Source organism: Papaver somniferum, unplaced genomic scaffold, assembly GCF_003573695.1.
Source record: "Papaver somniferum cultivar HN1 unplaced genomic scaffold, ASM357369v1 unplaced-scaffold_25, whole genome shotgun sequence".
In the NCBI taxonomy this organism is placed as follows: domain Eukaryota; kingdom Viridiplantae; phylum Streptophyta; class Magnoliopsida; order Ranunculales; family Papaveraceae; genus Papaver; species Papaver somniferum.
The window spans coordinates 561702-580889 of record NW_020635485.1 but is presented as its reverse complement, the minus strand read 5'-3'; the positions used below and the strand labels follow the sequence as shown (position 1 = coordinate 580889).

The 19188-nt window shown below is 36.5% G+C and overlaps 1 pseudogene; it reads left to right on the top strand.

The window, feature by feature from the left end:
• Positions 1 to 5362: 5362 nt before the first annotated feature.
• LOC113341169 lies at positions 5363 to 16900 on the top strand (annotated as a pseudogene).
• Positions 16901 to 19188: the final 2288 nt, after the last annotated feature.

The following is a 19188-nucleotide window of genomic DNA, read 5'->3' as shown; positions in this document are numbered from 1 at the left end:
GTTCGACAAAAGAAGACTTTCGGAGCAAATAACTAAATAACCAACCAAGATGATTAATTTCGTTCATAATACTTAACATATAGCATCTTATGGAACAACCAACAAAGCCAATAAGAATAATCTACTTAGTTGTATCGTGCTCAACATAAGACATACAATGGAGCCTTCACGGTAAAACATAACAAAAATAGATCAATGAAGATCAATATCGTGGATAACGTACAAGGATCTATTCTATTTTCCATCACTATATGCATAATGACATAATAAACTTTATCCTTGTCAAACAAAAGATTTTATCATATTTTCCATCAAATACATGACTGCATAGGCATAACTTTTGTATTTGTCAAAAGTCCAATCGTCCTTTCATCAATACAAATACCAATTTATGAACGACTTTACTTTTGAAAACATATGGGACCTTCAAGTTCACGGATGCAAACAATACATATCCCATAAACAATTGCAATATCACAAAATCATAAAGATTAATACTGCAATAACAATCTTTTCCCTTAGAAGGTAGAATCAATCTTTTTCGCACGGATTTATACCAAGAGTGGTTACCAAAAGCGTATAAAAAGATTTCCTTAATAACGAAGAACATACAAAGTCATTGACGACTATGCACCATAGTTCACATGAGATGATTGTGAATACTCAAGAATATATAGCAATGTGAACTACTACCCATTCTCGAACTTCCTTCTTTGTGATTCACCAACATCACTCTTGCAACAGCCACAAAATAGCTTAGAATAGGATTTCTCCAAGAATCCCAGTGCCCAAGTCCAAGAGAATAGAACAAGTGCAACGAAACGGAGCAAACACTAAAAAACAAGAGACAGGACAATTACCGATATTAACTCATCCAAATTCAACAATTCTCATATCCATTTTGAAGGAAATTCAATAAGGAAGAGATTGCAAAAAGAATAAGGTAAATCTGAGTTCGGACGAAGAAGTTACGGCCAAAACAAGTTTACCGAATATCGACGTCAAGTATGCATACGGGTTTGCGAACTTAAACCCCTGGATTTTGATTTTAAATGCTGTTATGCATACTTGGTATGTGTACCATGTAGTCCAAACATCCCGAACTATTATATTCAAACCTAAACATTTAAGAACTTCAAACACAGATCAAGTTAGGTAGAAATGAACGATAAGCAAGATTATCATAAGTATTCTAAGAAAATAAAGACACAAATCTTGCTCAAGTATATAGACATACACTTTTAGATGAATCCAACTGAATTCTACAGCCTTACCGAACATAATCTGTGCGCCCAATTCTTGTGTTTCCCTCACCGTATACATAACAGGGCATTCCTTGGTGAGGATGCACTTGCAACACACTCAAGTTGTGTTGAGGTGAACAATGTCTTGCTCACCACAAGTGACTTTTGGATTATCATGAAATAGATCACTTTTAGAACCTTTCACATCCGCATCCATCTTTCCAAAGAACTCTTTAAGTTCCAACATCATGGATACTGCCTTCTCCCATGGTCATAGAATTTTCCGGGAGATCATTATTTTTCACACTCAAAAACATCATTGTCTTTCTTCGGTATCCACTTTTGAGTGCGTTTAGGAACAGTCGGAACCTTCTTCCCATCACTTTTTTCTAGAATTCTCGGAAGAGAATTGGATTGACTATTCTTTTGCAAGTTAGTCTTTCTCCAATTGGGAGAATCGGATCTTGTCTTCGTATTTACGAATTTATCCTTTTGATAACCATTACGATTATGAAAAGGATTCGTACGACGTTTATAGGAAAATCTAGGTCTATCATAGCACTGATTCCTTTGCCTAAAGGTTGGACAATTACAACCTGTAACGTTAAGAGGATCAGTCTTAACGTATGACCTTGGTTTCACAACTTCTTGTGATGCCCAAACAAGAACATCATGAAGTTTCTTATTCCTTATATGGAAACGGCATCTCCTTTACAGGTGACCTTTATTTCCGCAATAGTGGCAAACATAAGAAATATTCTTACCTCGATTCGTGTGTGCTAACTTTGGAGGTTGATAAACTTTGCTCTTTTGAACCTCAACTTCCGGAGAAGGTATTTCACTTTTTACATTAGTGGAAACCTTTTGTTGAGAAGAATCACTAGCCTTGACAAATTTTACCTCTTTGCTAGTACTTGGAGCATCTATTCCCTTATAGCCTAATCCTCGTGTATCCCGATGATTTTTACTTGCTCCTAGCATAGTTGTTAATTTGCTTGAACTAGTATTGAACTTTTTCAAGTCATCTTCCAACATCTTGATTTTATCAAGAGCATCAACTAAATCAGCCTCAAGGCGTTTTTCTCGAGTGAGATAAGCGCTTTCTCTGTCGTCAAAACTTGTTTGTTGGAAGTTAAACCTTGCTTCAGATTCTGCAAGTTTCTCTTCCAACAAAAAGTACTTTTGATAAAGATTATCACATTCAAGTGACTTCATACGTAGGTTTTCCTCAGAATCCTTGAGGATCGATTCAGTAGAACGATTCGAAAAATAATCACCTGCATAACATCTTCTCAATTTCTTGTTTTCTCGACAGAGAGGAGTCAGAAGAGGTGTGACATGAGAAGTTCTAATCTTCTTCATATTCCAAGAATCCAAAAACTTAATATACTCTGAGACTTCCTCATCAACATCTCTATCAATATCTGAATCACCTTCATCAGAAAGTTCATCCAACTGTTCTTCTATGAGAGTTTCCCAATCAACAGTTTTTACATCAAGATAATGTTTGGATATTGACTTAGATGTGACAGTTCTCTCAGGTGAATCCAAGCTTTTAGAATCATCTGGTAATTTCTGAACTGGTACGTTATTAGAGATAGACTCGTCCATAATCAGATCGCTACAAACACAGACTTGTAAGGTCTTTAACGTGTTTTCCTGCTCCGATACCAATTGAAAAAGCGGGGGTCCAAAAGCACCACCCAATAATTCGATTAGGAATCTGTATGGACTAACTCCAAAATACTTTGCTAGAGAATCAACTAGATAGTCAGACTCAATCTAGATTAAAGTATCTCAAGGAGTTAATATCTCTCACTTGTTTTGATTTACTCAAGCTAAAACAATAGCGAGTCTTTAATCAAACACAAGGGATAACTCGGACGGTACCAAAGACCAATGTCCAAGGATCAATCAATATCAATCAATAACCAAAGGTTGGATTTCCAATTGATGATCTTAACGCACAATCTGTAATATTTCAATAATATAAAATATAATGCGGAAAAGAAATAACACAGACACCAGAAGTTTTGTTAACGAGGAAACCGCAAATGCAGAAAACCCCCGGGACCTAGTCCAGATTGAATACACACTGTATTAAGCCGCTACAGACACTAGCCTACTCCAAGCTAACTTCGGACCGGACTATATTTGAACCCCAATCAGTATCTCACCGATCCAAGGTACAGTTGTACTCCTACGCCTCTGATCCCAGCAGGATACTACGCACTTGATTCTCTTAGCTGATCTCACCCACAACCAAGAGTTTTTGTAACCCAAAATCACAGACTTGATAATAAACATATCTGTCTCACACAGAAAAGTCTATCAAAGGATAAATCTGTCTCCCGCAGATAAACCCTAGGTTTTGTTCCGTCTTAAGATATAAAATCAAGGTGAACATGAACCAATTGATAATCCGGTCTTATATTCCCGAAGAACAGCCTAGATTAATCAATCACCTCTCTACAATCCTTCCTGACTACACAGGCGGTTTGTCGAGGAATCACAAACAGTGAGACGAAGATGTTTGTGACTTCTTTATCTTGCCTATCAGAGAACTCTCACGATCTCAAGCCAATCAATCGATTGTACTCGTACGAAAGAATATGCAAGATCATATCACACAACTACGATAAAAGTAGTATCGGGTCTGGTTTCACAATCCCAATAAAGTCTTTAAGTCGTTAACCTGGTTTTAGAGAAGAAAACTAAAGGTTAAAGGAGAATCGACTCTAGCGAGCGCACTAGTATCACCCAGACGTGTGGGGATTAGTTTTTCACAAAGCTAGATGTCCCCTTTATATAGCCTTCAAATCAGGGTTTTTCCTTAGTTACAAAGCAATCCATATTCACCATTAGATGAAAACCTGATTTGATTCAAGCTAATATTACTCAACCGTTAGATCGAAAACTTAGCTTATCACACACACTTGAGATATACGTTTACTGGGTTTGTGAAAACCGTGCCCAAACGTGTACGTGTATGTTGGTTCAATATAGTAACCCAAAAGGTTAACCATATGAGCATTTCATATTAACCTTGTTCTTCTTCACCATAACTAGTTCAATTAAATCAAATGAATTAGTTAAAGAGTTGTTCAATTGCTATGAGATCTTATGTAACTACACAAGACACAATTGAAACAAAGATGATTCGATTCGATTGAATCGGCTCATGAACATTATAGTCACGGTTTGCATAAAGCATTCCTTAGTAATTTAATGTTTCATGTTCAGAGCACATCTTTAGATCATAACCTCTTAAGTTCACAAACAAGTTCGCGGACTTAAGTTAATCGGTTGAGTTTTCCAAACTCAGCAGAAATTCTCGGAAAGAGAACTTTTGCCAGTTCGCGGACTGGGTTCGCGGACTGAGTTCGCGTACTTAGCACACAAACGAGTTTTGGAAAATCCAGCATAAATTCTTGGTCGAGAACTTCCGACAGTTCGAGGACTGAGTCTGCGGACTGGGTTCGTGGACTTGGAAAGCCAATTCCACAATCCTCCCGATTTCTCTTGATCAATAATGTTCGAAAACTTCGGTTCAAGGAATACATGATTATGTAATCTAAACTCTCATTTCAATCATTGAGACATTCTCAGAGGACGCTATGTAGCCGTTATTCACAGACCGATTCATGTCAGAGCAATTCTTAAAGTGATTGAAACTTTTCATGACTTTCGTCACTAGGTGAAGATAAACTTGATCAAAGCGAAACGCTTTACCAACACATGATTTCGAGATAAAAGATAAGCAATGAATGCTCAGCTCGAAATGTCAAATGTGTATGATCTAGTCTATATAGCATACGACTTTTATCTCATAAGAAGTAGGAGATAGAAGAGATATACTTTTGAGTGATAGATAAGTTCAAGTATCCACATACCTTTTTGTTGATGAAGTTCCACGGTTCTTTGTGTAGATCTTCGTTGTTGTCGTTGAATTGCCATGAAGTCCTTGAGCTCAACTACACTTTTCTATCCTAGTCCGAGACTTAGCTATGTAGGCTAGAAATCAAGACTCATAGTTTTGATCACTAACATTGACAAACATGCTTGAGATAGCAAGGCATGTGAGGTCGACCGAGCTATGCTCTAACAATTTAGACTCCATGAAACAGGTAGAGTTGGATGAGTGTCAGTTTTCTCTTACTACTCTTCGGTCGGATTATAAGAAAATTTCAGAGGAGTATGATTTTCTTGACGAAGCCCGGGACATTGTAGTTAATGAATATGAGATAGCTTCGGCTAGGGTCGAAGGTATACATTTATTGGGTTGTGAGTGGTTCCGTGATTCTGGCATTCTAACCCTTTTGTGTTTTCTTTTTCAGAGCTCGAGGGACAGCTTAACCTTACAAATGAGAAGCTTGAAAAGGCTCAATCTTCCCTAGTGTACCAGGAGGGTCAAACCAAGTATTTCGAAGGGTTGGCTGGATCTAGGGATGCAGCGGCGAAGGAAGCATCCCAAGAGGTGACCCGCTTGACATATTTGTTGTCGCAATCGGAGCTCAAAGGCTACCGTTATTACTCATAAGGATCGTTGCCAGTTGGCCGAGGAGATTCACAAGATTTTAACCAAGATCGAACAGAACCTTCTGAAGGAATATAATATTGTTAAGAAGTATCCTCGTCGTCCTATGCCTGAGCCCTTGTCTTGCTCTTCAGGTCCTTCTTCGGGAGGAAGCGTTCCTTCGTCTCAACCGAAGAATCCCGTTGATCGCGCCGAGCCTTCCGAGGGAAATAAGCTTCTGTGTTTGTTATAGAAAGTTGATCTTTGTTGATTACTTGGCTTTGGGCCATTTTTGTATATTTTGTCTTACTTTTGTTTATCCCTTGCTTAATTTCCCGATCCTGTAATCAACTTTTTTGGAATGGATCATCGTTTATTTGGATATGTACAACTCTGCTTTACCATAAAAAGTGTTTGACGACAGTAACGAAGGTATGCACCTTTGTTATTGACTTTGGACCTGTCACCCCGCTGGCTAACCCTTGGCCAGAGGATCACCAAACGGTGGGGGTTGATGCAGCGTTCCCGGATATGTGATGCGTTATTAAAATTATTTACAGGCACCCATTCCGCTGAACCGCTGCCTTGTTTATCGTTTGGGTATCTCTTTCTGCTGGAAGCCTTCCCCATGGTCGTGCACTTATAGACGTTGATAGGGGAGTCCCGAGAGATTTTACATTGATACTTTCCCCAATAGAGTTATTTTCAAAAAAATTGTTCAATTGATGAGGTGAAGTCTGCTATTCCTCGTCCAGAGATAGAAACACGTTGAGCAGGTACGCTGTTTTCTTCTTCTGGTACTCTTCACGCAGGTGCAGAACTGCGCTGCTTTACGGATAGTATGGCTTGGGGTATTTAGCGTTCCATGGGTGTCTAAGGACTTCTCCTTTCAGATTATGCAGGTAGTAAGATCCGTTTCCGGCGATGTCATGTATTATAAACGGTCCTCCCCATGATGATGCTAACTTGCCCCACTTTTTCTCTTACTGGTATTGTGGTATGGTTCTTAGCACATACTATCCTTCTACGAAGTTCCTAAGCTTAACTTGTCATAGTGTTGGTGATATAATTTCTTGCTGTTGGTCTGAAGAGAATCTCGTTGAAAGTTCTTTTTTACGTTCTTTTTAGGAATTTCTAAATACTTTTCATCTTAGGACCTAAAGGTGACACAGTGCCAGTGGTTTTTCTTTTTTGTTGTGTTGTTGCACATATGAGACCGACTTATATGTGTTGGCCCATTGTCCCCTTAAATTTGAAAGGTAAAGAAACTGAACCTGCCAATGAAGTTTTGCTAAATCTGGTGGTACAGTAAGTGTTCAGTTGCAGATAGTAAATTTGCTTAAGCTACCACGTGGACCCTTGGTAATTTTAGCTTAAATGACCTGCCATTAAAATCAATTAGATTGTTAAGGTTGAAGGGCATTTGATTGGAGGACTTATGTTACCACATGAAAGATAAATGCTACACTGTGCTCGTCTTCGTGAAATCCATGTAATTGTTTTCGGTTCTGTGATCATTTGCATAACAATGTCTATAGCAGCTAAAGATTGATTAATTCTTGGAAAAGAACTTTCTGAGTGATGGAAAGAGATTTTGGCACTTAGCTAAAGAAACTATTGTTACAGACAATATAGAAAAACCAACATATTAAATAAATATATATATATTGCATAACCATATCATATATTTTCTCTTACAGCTTGGAGCAAGCTTACTGCAAACGAACGGAGCAAATGCCTGCGCAAATGGTACAGCATACCTGTAGTCTTTCTGTATTGCTCTGCTTATAAATTGTGTTTCGACTTTACAATATTTGGAATATTATTAAGTAGACACCAGTGTAGTCAATATCGGCCGATATGGCCGATATATCGCCGATATTTCGAATATCGGTCTAGCACGATACGATATGAAGGATATCGGGGATACGATATTTACCCGATAAAATCGGCCGATACGGACGAAACGAGATTTTCCAAAATTAGCCGGTACCGGTCATTTTGTGTAAAGTCCAAGGGTAATCTTGGTTTTTCAGTTCCGGTATACGTTAAATCCCTAAAATTTCATTCGATTGTTTTTAGTCGAACTGTGGAAGAGAAAAGAAGAGGAGATGAAGTGAAAAACAGATCGTGTTCTTCAAATACCTGATTCAGCAAGTCGTGTTCTTCAAATATCATCATTGAGAATCCAATCTAAGGAAGGAACTTTTGATTACCTGATGTTCTTCATCTAAAAATCTCAGAGACTATTGATTAATTGAAGGTTAGGGTTTTGAACCTTTTGATAATTAGTCTTTTTTTTTTTTTTTTGCTTTGATTAATTAAATTCGTCAACATCTTCAAAACCCACTTATTTTTGAGGGTTCATTCTTATTAATAACTTGTACCCACAAATTTCATCTTCAAAACCTATATCAGAAAGAAAAAAACCCCAGTTTTTTCTTCATCAATTAAAGAATTTGAGGTAATAGACCTTCCTAATAGACAATGGAAATTGATAGTTAATGGTCAAATATGGTAATAGACCTTCTTTATTATTGGTTTTTTTTTTTTTATTTTGGTTGATTGATGGTATCTATTATATTTTATCCGTAAATGTGTGGAGAAAATGTTTAATATAAAAGTATAGTCTCTAAATTTAGAACCGATATTATACCGATATTTCAACGATAATATCCCCGATATAAAATCGTACCAGTATATCGGTCGCGGCCGAGATGAACCGATATCCGATATTAACTACATTGGTAGACACTTAAAGTTCACTTTCCAATGCAAGATATAGTTACCAATAAAAGGAAGCTTTAGGTGTATGCAAAGAAAAGATAGTATGGGGGGTCTCTAGCCGTTATTAGATGTGGAGTTCTTTTAAGTTTTATGTATACTAGCGGTAGGCCCACTCAACACCATGATCGGACATATTTGTAGATCGACACTTCCTTAGTTAGCATATTAATTCCGACAAGGCTCGTGAACCATATCTTGGAGAGGCCCGGCCTCGCTGCGGCTACATATCCAATTCCACATCGTACATCTTGTACCAAACAACATACCGTAAAAAGATTTGCCTTATTATTTACTTGGGACTACTTGATATTGCTAGAATTATCTAGCAGATGTAGAGTTTGTTGAAACTTAGTTCCAGTGAGAACTTAGTCTAGATATAAATAGGCCATGAGGGTCAGTTATGCCTGGCCTATAAATGACTTGATTGTCATTTACTCCATCGCAATCAATTAAGAGAAGAATTAGCTAGTGTCTTCTTCGCTGTTCAGTATACATCATCAAAACAGTTGTCATTACAAATATTGATGCTTTCCTTTCTAATTTCTAATTCAACAAAGTAACACAATACAAGCTTCAGTGTTTTGCTAAGGAAATCTAGTGTATTCCTGAGAGTCTGGGCTTTTAAAATATGCCTGATTTTAGCAAGTAGCACCCTTTGTAGTTGGAGCTACTTGTCATTTCCAAATCTTGTAATACTTCTGTTAAGTGCTACTTTATTTCCTGATTACAAACGTTAGAGTGGCCAAAATTTTATGATTGCCAACTTAGATGATAGCTTAGTTATATTTGTTGCCAATTTTCATATTACCAAGTTATTGTGGCCCATGCACCATTATGTAATATTAAAATACATTTTTTCAGTGATGCTTGACTGTCTCTTACACATGGCACGTGTGTTTCACACACATTTGAAGGTACGGTTTGCTGATTGCTCACAAAGAAGATCTTGGGAAACTCGTAACATTGGAGCAAGGAAAACCTTTAAAGGAAGCTATTGGAGAGGTATCCAAATCTATCCATTGCTTTAAGTAGTGCTGGAAATAAGTTTAAACTTATGTAGTTCTTTGGTTCTTTTACAGGTAACCTATGGGGCTAATTTCATTGAGTTCTATGCCGAGGAAGCAAAACGTATATATGGGGATATAATACCAGCCGCTCTAACTGATCGTAGATTATTTGTTCTAAAACAGGTAAGCACAATATGCTATCTCCCGTTCTCTAGTATATAAAGACATGCACTCATGTGTGAGTGCAATGATGTAACGTGGATCCACAATTGTGCATATGTAATAGAAGTGATGTTAATGCGTAAATATATATCCACATATAGTCTTAGAATTGACTAAAGCAAAATCTGTTTTTCTAATAGTTAAAGGCCACCTAAAGTTTTCGGATCTCCAATCTTTAGGCTGCATTTCTTCCAGTTGACTACGGCGGAGATGTTTATCTTGCAATCAAGAGTAGTGTAGTGGTAAAATACATGAAGCAGTCTGTTTCTCAATATTCATGTTGTTTGTTTTCATATATCACTTTTGTTGTTCTTTTATGGGTCCATCTAAAGTCCCACCATCTCTTACATCTAATATTTATTCTTGTCGGGCAGCTGAATTTTGGGCACTGGTATTCAATGAGTTTTCAATTATCACTAATTTCTTAATGATAAAGCTCATACATTAAAAAAGAAAGAAAAAGGTGTTTTCAGAAATTTTCTCCATATACAGTTTGTTAGCTGGTTTTGATGTTAGCTTTTAGACTCTAGTCTTGCAGAGGTGCAGTTTGTAAGGAATTAGTATTTCCGACTTACTCATCTCTCTCCCTCTTTCTCTCTTGTGATTCTTGCAGCCCGTAGGTGTTGTTGGAGCAATTACACCCTGGAATTTTCCTTTGGCCATGATCACTCGAAAGGTATGTCTGTTTAAACCTTGCTGCTATCTGCTCCTCACATGCTTGTGTTGAAGGCCACAGTTCTATCTTTATCCTTGGAAGGTTGGCCCAGCTCTTGCATGTGGTTGTACAGTTGTTATTAAGCCCTCTGAACTGACACCATTGACAGCATTAGCAGCAGCTGAGCTCTCCATTCAAGCTGGAATACCGCCGGTACCTTTTACTCGTATACTTTTTTAAGTTTGCTTAGTAGATCATTTCAGCAGTGTACTAGAAACCCTTACCAGTCCCGTGGAAATAACTTCGATATGTGATTTTTATATTGTGGACATATAAGACTAAGATGATATTCAAATGTTGAAGAAAACAAGATAGAAGAAAGAGAGGATCATGAGAAGAAGCCTCAATAAATTTGCTTACTGGCTTAAGTTTTTATTGTCGGAGTACAGTAGAGTACTGTTGGTCAATGTGATGCTGAAAATTATTTATCTGTCATATATCAAACAAATATGGCGTTAGTCACACTAACGAACTTCCTGGTAATATCAGGTTTTCCGCGAAGGCCAACGTTGTCTTAACATGAGCAAGAAATAATCATGATAGTTTACTCCTTTGACTGCTCATTTTTGAAGTCACGTTATATCTGCTAGTATAGCACTCAATTCGTCTTTGATGGTTAATTGTGCCAGGCTTTATGCGATGTAAAAAAGTGTTTCCAGTATTTTTGTTAACTATGCACCGGTTTACTAGGATGCAAGGGAACATTTGACCATGTTTTAATAAAGTCGGATAAATAGTTGGTTTTCCTTCTGTATGTAATCTAACTTAGTTTGTTACCATTGGATTGATTATGGGTTTCTGATTCAACTGTTTTTTTCTGGAATTCTTTGTTTCGCTATTTCAGGGTGCTGTTAATGTGGTTATGGGGAATGCTTCGGAAATCGGAGACACTCTCTTAGAAAGTTCACAGGTTTGATACACTTAGCAAAATAAATGATTCACTATATTTAAACATTGTGTTGCAGCAAATGTTAAAACATTAGAAACTAAAATGGTCAGTAATCTGCACCATAGGTAAGGAAGATCACGTTCACGGGATCAACGGCTGTTGGGAAAAAATTGATGGCAGGTGCTGCACAAACTGTGAAAAAGGTATGCGACAAATATTGAAAGTTCCACCCGGTCACATGTTAGCTTCTGTTCTACGCTTGATTAAAACTATATCCTGTGGTCAAATCGTACTTATTTATTCAAAATATTAATTGATAAAATGCTAGTGGCAGATACCAGGAATAAGAGAGAACTATTTAAGAAGTACATTTCACAGTATATAGGCTATTTTTAAGAACTAGTTTAGTACATTTCATAGTCCTGTGTACGTTCCAGTCTCTCTTGAAATTCTCTACTTGGTGTTCTGGTGTGTAAGAGTTTCATTGTTTTCTCTCTTAGCACTTCTGCTATGTTCTTTTTGGTGCTATTGGATGCTCTATGTTCCAGTTTCTCCTTTTTGCATTTAATAAGAGTCCCATGCTTCCAGTTTTTTTCGAACTATCCAGAATGTAACTAATGGACTTCTATTAGCTTTCATTTATTCTGTTCCGCTAGCAAGTTATGGGCTGCTAAAGGATGATGTTCCATTTCGAAAATATTGTCCAAGTTTCCATGTTAATGTAAAGATTTTTTTTCCTTTGTGGATATTGTTCACATTATTTTAATATCAAAATTGCTCCTGATTGAATTAGATAGAATACCACCATATCTGGTTTGCCACTGAAATGTTTGGAATTGTGGAGTTCTTCCCTTTTCTTTAGGATTCAAATCTGGGTAACAACTGGCAGTTATGCTGCGACTTGTGAGTGAAACATTTTTTGGGTATAGATCATTTGCAATACATTTTAATTCTATTTGTGATTGCTAATATGAGTTCCACTTTACAAATTTATCAAGTTTTCTGGTTTTAATGCTCCTCTTGAGGTATGCCTTGACCCACTGAAAATCGAAGAGTAAGATGCGTTGGTTGCATGAAAACGATATCAGGGTGATCATTGATTTGTGTCATATTCAACCGACATATGTTATATGAAAGATGCCATCAACTATTAAGAAATGTTACATTTAAGAGTGAGATGTCCTTGATTTGGACAATACTGTACAACTGTTTTGGGTCTTAACTGAATCACCGTGAATGATAATAGCTGTATTTTCAATCAAAAGAAAAAAAAAAAATATCCCTGCTCTCAAAAATTCTAACTTATGTGTGGATCTTGTGTTTATAGGTGTCCTTGGAACTTGGTGGAAATGCACCCTGTATAGTCTTCGATGATGCGGACATAGATGTGGCCGTAAAAGGAAGTGTAAGTTTAATAATTTTCGGGAATTCATATCAGTGAGGGGAAGCTGGAATGAAAGCATATTTCAGCATTTATGCTTAATTATATGAAGAATAATTTTTTTTTCTTCTTTAATCTTAATCATGAAGAATTTTTAGAACACTCTAGTTGTGAAGGGTAGTTCAAATCTTTGCTTTGTAACATCCTCACAAATTTCAGTTAGTTCTAACATGGTCATAACATTCTGCTTAAATATACCATCACATTTACAGCTTGCAGCGAAGTTCCGTAACAGTGGACAAATTTGTGTCTGTGCAAATAGGATTATCGTGCAAGAAGGTAACTACGATGGAGTAAACATTCAGCAGTATGATTTGCGTTTGTGCTTTTTCTCCTAGTGTTGCGTAGCTACTTCGTTTAAGATCCAAAAGGTCCAAGGTTAAAAAAAGAAGAGAATGGGTTCAAGATGCAATCACTCAATGTTGTGTAGCTACTTCGTTCTCTCTCTCTCTCTAGACTTTTGTATCTGATATATCCTATTTGCTATTTATATATGCCTCTCGGATATGATACAGGTATTTATGAAAAATTCGCTAATGCTTTCGTCAGTGCTGTGAAAAAACTTGAAGTTGGGTATGGTTTCACATAAAGCGTTTCACAGGTATCGATATACTTATTTTTTGGCCTCCAATTTGTTGAAAAATTCTTTTTGTATCCATTATGCTAAATTAATGCTAAACACTCTCTATGCAAGATCACCTAATCTCCATTCAAGTTCGAGTCCAAGCCTCTGTTCAGAAAAGGATTATCGTGGTTGTGTATTAGAGATCCACAAAAACTTTAGTAACCAGAAGGTAAATCATAATAGACGGAAGTAAATTCACACTGCGGAAAGAATGAGGCTTCATTAGATTTGGGTAAGTTCAATATTGTGTAGAAGGTCAGTTTCAGATGGCTGCAGATTAGGATGTGGAAAGAGTAAACCCAATAATTGTTGATTAGGTCATATATATTTTGGCAGCTAGGAAGTCTCCTGAGTCACATGTTAGTGTTATGGTGGTGTTCCTTTATCCTTATTTATGTAATAACTGAAGGAGCATGATTTGCCCAGCTTGTCTGTTTGTTTCTGATTTTTAAGAGCACTAACAACTATTAGTGTCCTTTGCTACTAGGGGAATCTGGATGGTAGCATTAACTTCTGTGGGTCATTTCTGCAAAGTTTAAGCGTTCCATGTTTTGCATAAAATGCTATATCTCAGACAAATCACCACTGAAAAAATTACCAAAATGTCAGTATCTTAATAGTTTACGGCCGAGTCCGTGTTTTTTATTTTGCCAGAGCCGTGTCACACACCTTGTACCGATATGAAGATCTGATGTGGTATCTTTGTCATGGGACACAGCTCATGTTCAAGCATAATTTTTACTTGCATATTCCACCCATGAACCTTATGTATTCAGTTAACACCTGGATTTATTATTAGTAGAGGTTTGTTACCTATAAACCCTGGATACATAATCGTTAGAGGTTAGTTTTTGTGTAACTATGAATTATGGTTTTTCCCTTTGAATTAGCCAATTTAGGATTGTGGGTGATGTATAATTATTGTTTACCTTGTACAGGGTCCACTAATCAATGATGCTGCCGTGCAAAAGGTTAGCTGTTGTTTAACTCTGAACTGTTTATTGACTATCTTTTCGGGAGAACCATATTGATTGACTGCGGTTTTCTGAATCACACAGATTGAATCTTTTCTTCAAGATGCTACCTCAAAGGTATGGTTTATCGTTCGTCTTCCTATTCGCGTTGATTATTGTTTTAAGTAATTTCATATGCTTATTGTATTTATTTTAACAATTATTCGGATGGGAAACTTGTGCCGGGGTATGGCTTGCTTAAAATCTTCCACTTTTTTTATGTATTTTAGGGAGCAAAAGTACTCCTGGGTGGTAAAAGACATAGCCTTGGGATGACATTTTATGAGCCTACTGTACTCGGTGAAGTCAACAACGAGATGCTCATAGCTAGGTAAATAAATAAAAAAAAGCATATACATTAATTTTTATAAGGTTTCATTTGCGCCTAGCCTGCTAATAGGTATTGCAAAAGAAGAAGAAGAAGCCTGTCACTAGGAGATATCATTATCTTCATCCTAATTGATAAAAAGTATACATCTGACATCTAAGGTTAGGTGTAGCATCCGAAACATTAAGAGATAGCCATCGATTAACATGAAAGTTGCTCTCTCGTGTGTCATATGTAAGAAAAGCTATTTGTATGGTGATAATTAAAATGACTTGGTTTCAAATATATCATGTTTATGACCACCCCGTGTACATCATACTTTTTCTGCCACCATCAAGAGTGCTGTCACAACATCACTGCAACTATTAAGAATGTTGGTTTCTTATCTGATCTGTGGGGAACACTGTATTAACAACCTTAACTCCTGCCATTATGACATAATTCTTACCATTTGAAATACATGACACATGATAACCTATCCACCCTACAATCTGCATATCTGTTTCTATATAGGTGAGATGCAGTGGTGGCGTACTGAGCCTATGCTGCAAAATAATAGGAGTAACGCTTTCACTTTGCTGTAGTCCTATTTTCAGAAAACAGAATAAACTTCAAACCTTGATAATGTTTCTAAATAACCCTCATTTGGGCAGCTGGTGAGCTTTTGTGCATCGCAATGAATTTTAGTCCACATTTGAAACCCACCAATCATTGACTAAAGCTGGTGCTTCACAGTTCATTTTAGTTCACCTTAGAAACCACCAATCATTGATTGGTGTTACTTGACCAAATGTGATCAAAATGGATGCTACTTGACCAAATTTGTCCCCAAATTGGAAGACAAAACCATCAGTCCTAGTAGCAGCTTGATGAGTGACTATATATGATATTAGGACCAGCACAGAAAAGTTTGCTTTATGGGTGTTTATTAGGAAGAATTTTTAATTGCTATAATACGTGATATTAGGTAAAACATGTTTTAAAGTTTGTTATATTTGGATTTTAGAAGTTAGTCGAGTTAATGAAAGAACTAAACACATACAAATTGACTAGTGGTTGTGGTGCAGACACAATTCTGAATTGCTCGCATTTCAAATTGGTTATGCGATATATCCAATCAAAGAAATGCCGTCTAATATGTACTTTATAATACCTTGCTGTCTCGCCTCGACATGCACATCACCTTAAATATTCTATACTATTCTCTCCTACAGCCAAGAAGTATTTGGCCCTATTGCGCCTCTTTTGCGTTTCAAAACTGAAGAAGAGGCAATTCAAATGCAGGTAAATTTCCATATAATCGTTGCCTTCTGTCATACTTCCTAAAAGTTCAACGTTGCAAGGAGTTCTCTTTTGTAATTTTTGTGCAGTGGTGAAGCTAGCTGCTGTAATTAGAAATAATAAATTCCCATGGTGTTTACTTAATTCATGGAAGTGCATGTTAATAATTTAGTATCCATAGAAGTATTTCCATGTTAATTCTGTGTTTTTATGTGTGTATATTTAGGACTTGCTGCTTATGTTTTCACAACAAATGTCCAACGTTCTTGGCGTGTATCTGAAGCACTTGAGTATGGAATAGTTGGGGTCAATGAAGGAATAATATCAACAGAGGTGAGTCATTTCTGGGAAATTTATTCCCGTTCCAAAGGTCGTAAGTTAAAGCCATGATCTGCAATTTTGTGGGTTTATCTTGATGTTCTTACCCTTACATAGGTGGCACCATTCGGAGGAGTTAAACAGTCTGGTCTTGGACGAGAGGGTTCCAAGTATGGGATGGATGAATACCTGGAGGTAAGCAGTAGATGATGTTCATCTACCAGTGCGGTCAGCATATGTTTTGAACCAGTTATCATTTCTTTGTTGTTTGTTATTGTCAGTCTAATTTTAACCATAATTTTTCTCTTTGTTGTTTGTTATTATCAATATATTTTAACGGTTTCTTTGTTATTGCCCACTTGATGCAGGTTAAGTACGTGTGCATGGGGAACATGAGTGGTAATGCATAATTTTGGCCAGCCTTTTTTTTTTCCATGTATCAAGAGAGCTGAGTATATATATAGGCATAGTTATGAAGAAACATGATTTTATATTTGTCCTTTTGTTCTCACTAAGGTTTCTTAACAGTTTCTTCTAAGAGTCGTCATGTACTCACTCTCTTCATCATTTCTCCCTTCTAGAGGAACCACGACTCTATAGGCGAAAGAAACATTTTAGGATTTGAGTCTCTTATAAGCAGACGACCGATGACAGTTGCAGCGGGTCTCAAAATTTTCAAGACGTTTTAATTTGAATAAGCTGCATAGATTAATAGTTCGTTGCAGTTTTAGGTTGTTTTTCATGTACAGTGTGAGGTAGTATAAAGCAGTTGAACCCACCTTTAATCATCTTTGTTAGGACTTGATTTTGAAGGCTATTATTGGAGCGTCACATTCCAATAGAGGGGCTTCACTTGGATTTTTAATGTCTAAAAAAGTGGTTGTGGGACATCCTAACACATATAAAATGTCTAGATTACCCCTTAACTAGAAGTGATTTTACGTCCAGGTTTGGATCAATTCCAACCGTAGAATTTTATTTGCATGTAATTTTACGTCCAGGATTGGGTTAGTTCAAACCGTAGAAGCTCATTTTACGTCTAGGTTTCTTTTAATTCCAAGAATCCGATTTTACGTCCAGTTGTCTTTTAATTCTAACAGTAGAAGTGATTTTACGTTTAGGTTTGGATTATTTCCAACCGTAGAAGTGATTTTACGTCCAGGTTTGGATTAATTCCAAACGTAGAATTTTATTTGCACGTAGTTTTACGTCCAGGTTTGAATTAGTTCCAATCCTAGAAGCTCATTTTACGTCCAGGTTCCTTTTAATTTCAACCGTAGAATCTGATTTTACGTCCAGGTTTGGAATATTTCCGACCGTAGAAGTGATTTTACGTCTAGATTTGGATTATTTCCAACTGTAGAAGTTTATTTTACGAACAATTTTTCTTCCCACAAAATTAAATTAAAATTAACTAAATAAGGGTTGTTTAGTCATTACAAAATTATTTGAGATAAGAGTTTTTTGATATTACTTATGGATGACCCGTTTTTGTCTTATTAGGTGACGTCCCTCTAATGGAATGTGACGCCCCAATAATAGCCTTCTTGATTTTTGTGGGTTGTCTTTTTGGGTGGCTTTGCCTGTTTTACTTTTCTTGTGCTGTTTTCTGTGCTGCAAAAAATGTAGGAGTTAGAAAAACCCTAGAGTTACTCCAGATGACAAAAATAAAATGAAAATGTATAAACAAATACTCCGTCCGTCCCTAAGTAGATGACCTATACCATAAATAAGTGGAGTAATAGATTAGTATTATTATAAGAAATATGTAAAATTTGATAATCATATTTATATTCATTAGGTAGGTGTTTTAAAATGCTTTCCGATGATACAAAGTTTACGAAAATCCGTTGTATGGTTTGAGAGATAAATCATTTCTAAATTTACTAGTAAATTTTAACTAGGTCATCTAATTAGGGACGAAGGTAGTACGTTGGATGAATATTATGTTTTCCAACTGAAAGGGTTATTTTGTTTGAACAAGCCAACATTGTCAAGGTTTAATCCTTCGAATAGAGTCAACATTGTCAAAGCAGCATAAAGAACAACAGATACATGAAAAGGTTGGTATCTAAGTGCTTCAAATCTAACTTTCATCAGTCGTCGTCAACTAATCTTTCGAATGATTCTCTCTCGTTTCTGTGAATCGGGTGTAGTGCTTTCTCAACTCAGTTAATTTTTATCCATTTTCGAGTTTTCTTTTAGTCAGATTATCCCTTCACCTGTTTCTTAATGCACTAAGTTTCATCGTTGTTTTATTTGAAGTTAATTTATGTTCTTTACTCATTAATTTGGTTTTTCTTTTTCTACCTTTTTTCATTTCTTTCTTTCTAGTAAGTTTGAAAATCTCATGAGTTACTAATCCATTCTTGTTTTCTCCAAGATGTGTTTACAGTATGCGTTTGCTCTAATGGCGTTTGCCTTTTTTCTAGTTGTGTCTTGTGCGTTTGCAGAGTTTGCTGAAAATCGTTTGAAGAATTGTGTTGCTTTCAAAGGTAGATGGAGGACTGATTTCATTACTGACTCAGTGGATCAGTCTTTCAAGTTCTCCCGCCAATCACTCGTTTCAAAATTCAAAAATCCAAGAATTAGTCTTCTCCGGATTTACAACCTCTTTATTATTTTAGGATGGTTGTTTGCCAACTATACTTGCCAAACTGATACTGATTCTGTATCGGAAAATATCACCAGAATTAGCAAAATTTTAGGTAACAATATCTCATGCTCAAAATCTTTTTCGAGAAACCCTACCTATCTTGGTTTCTCTTATCTACAACCACCCTGCAATCACCTTAAAAACCC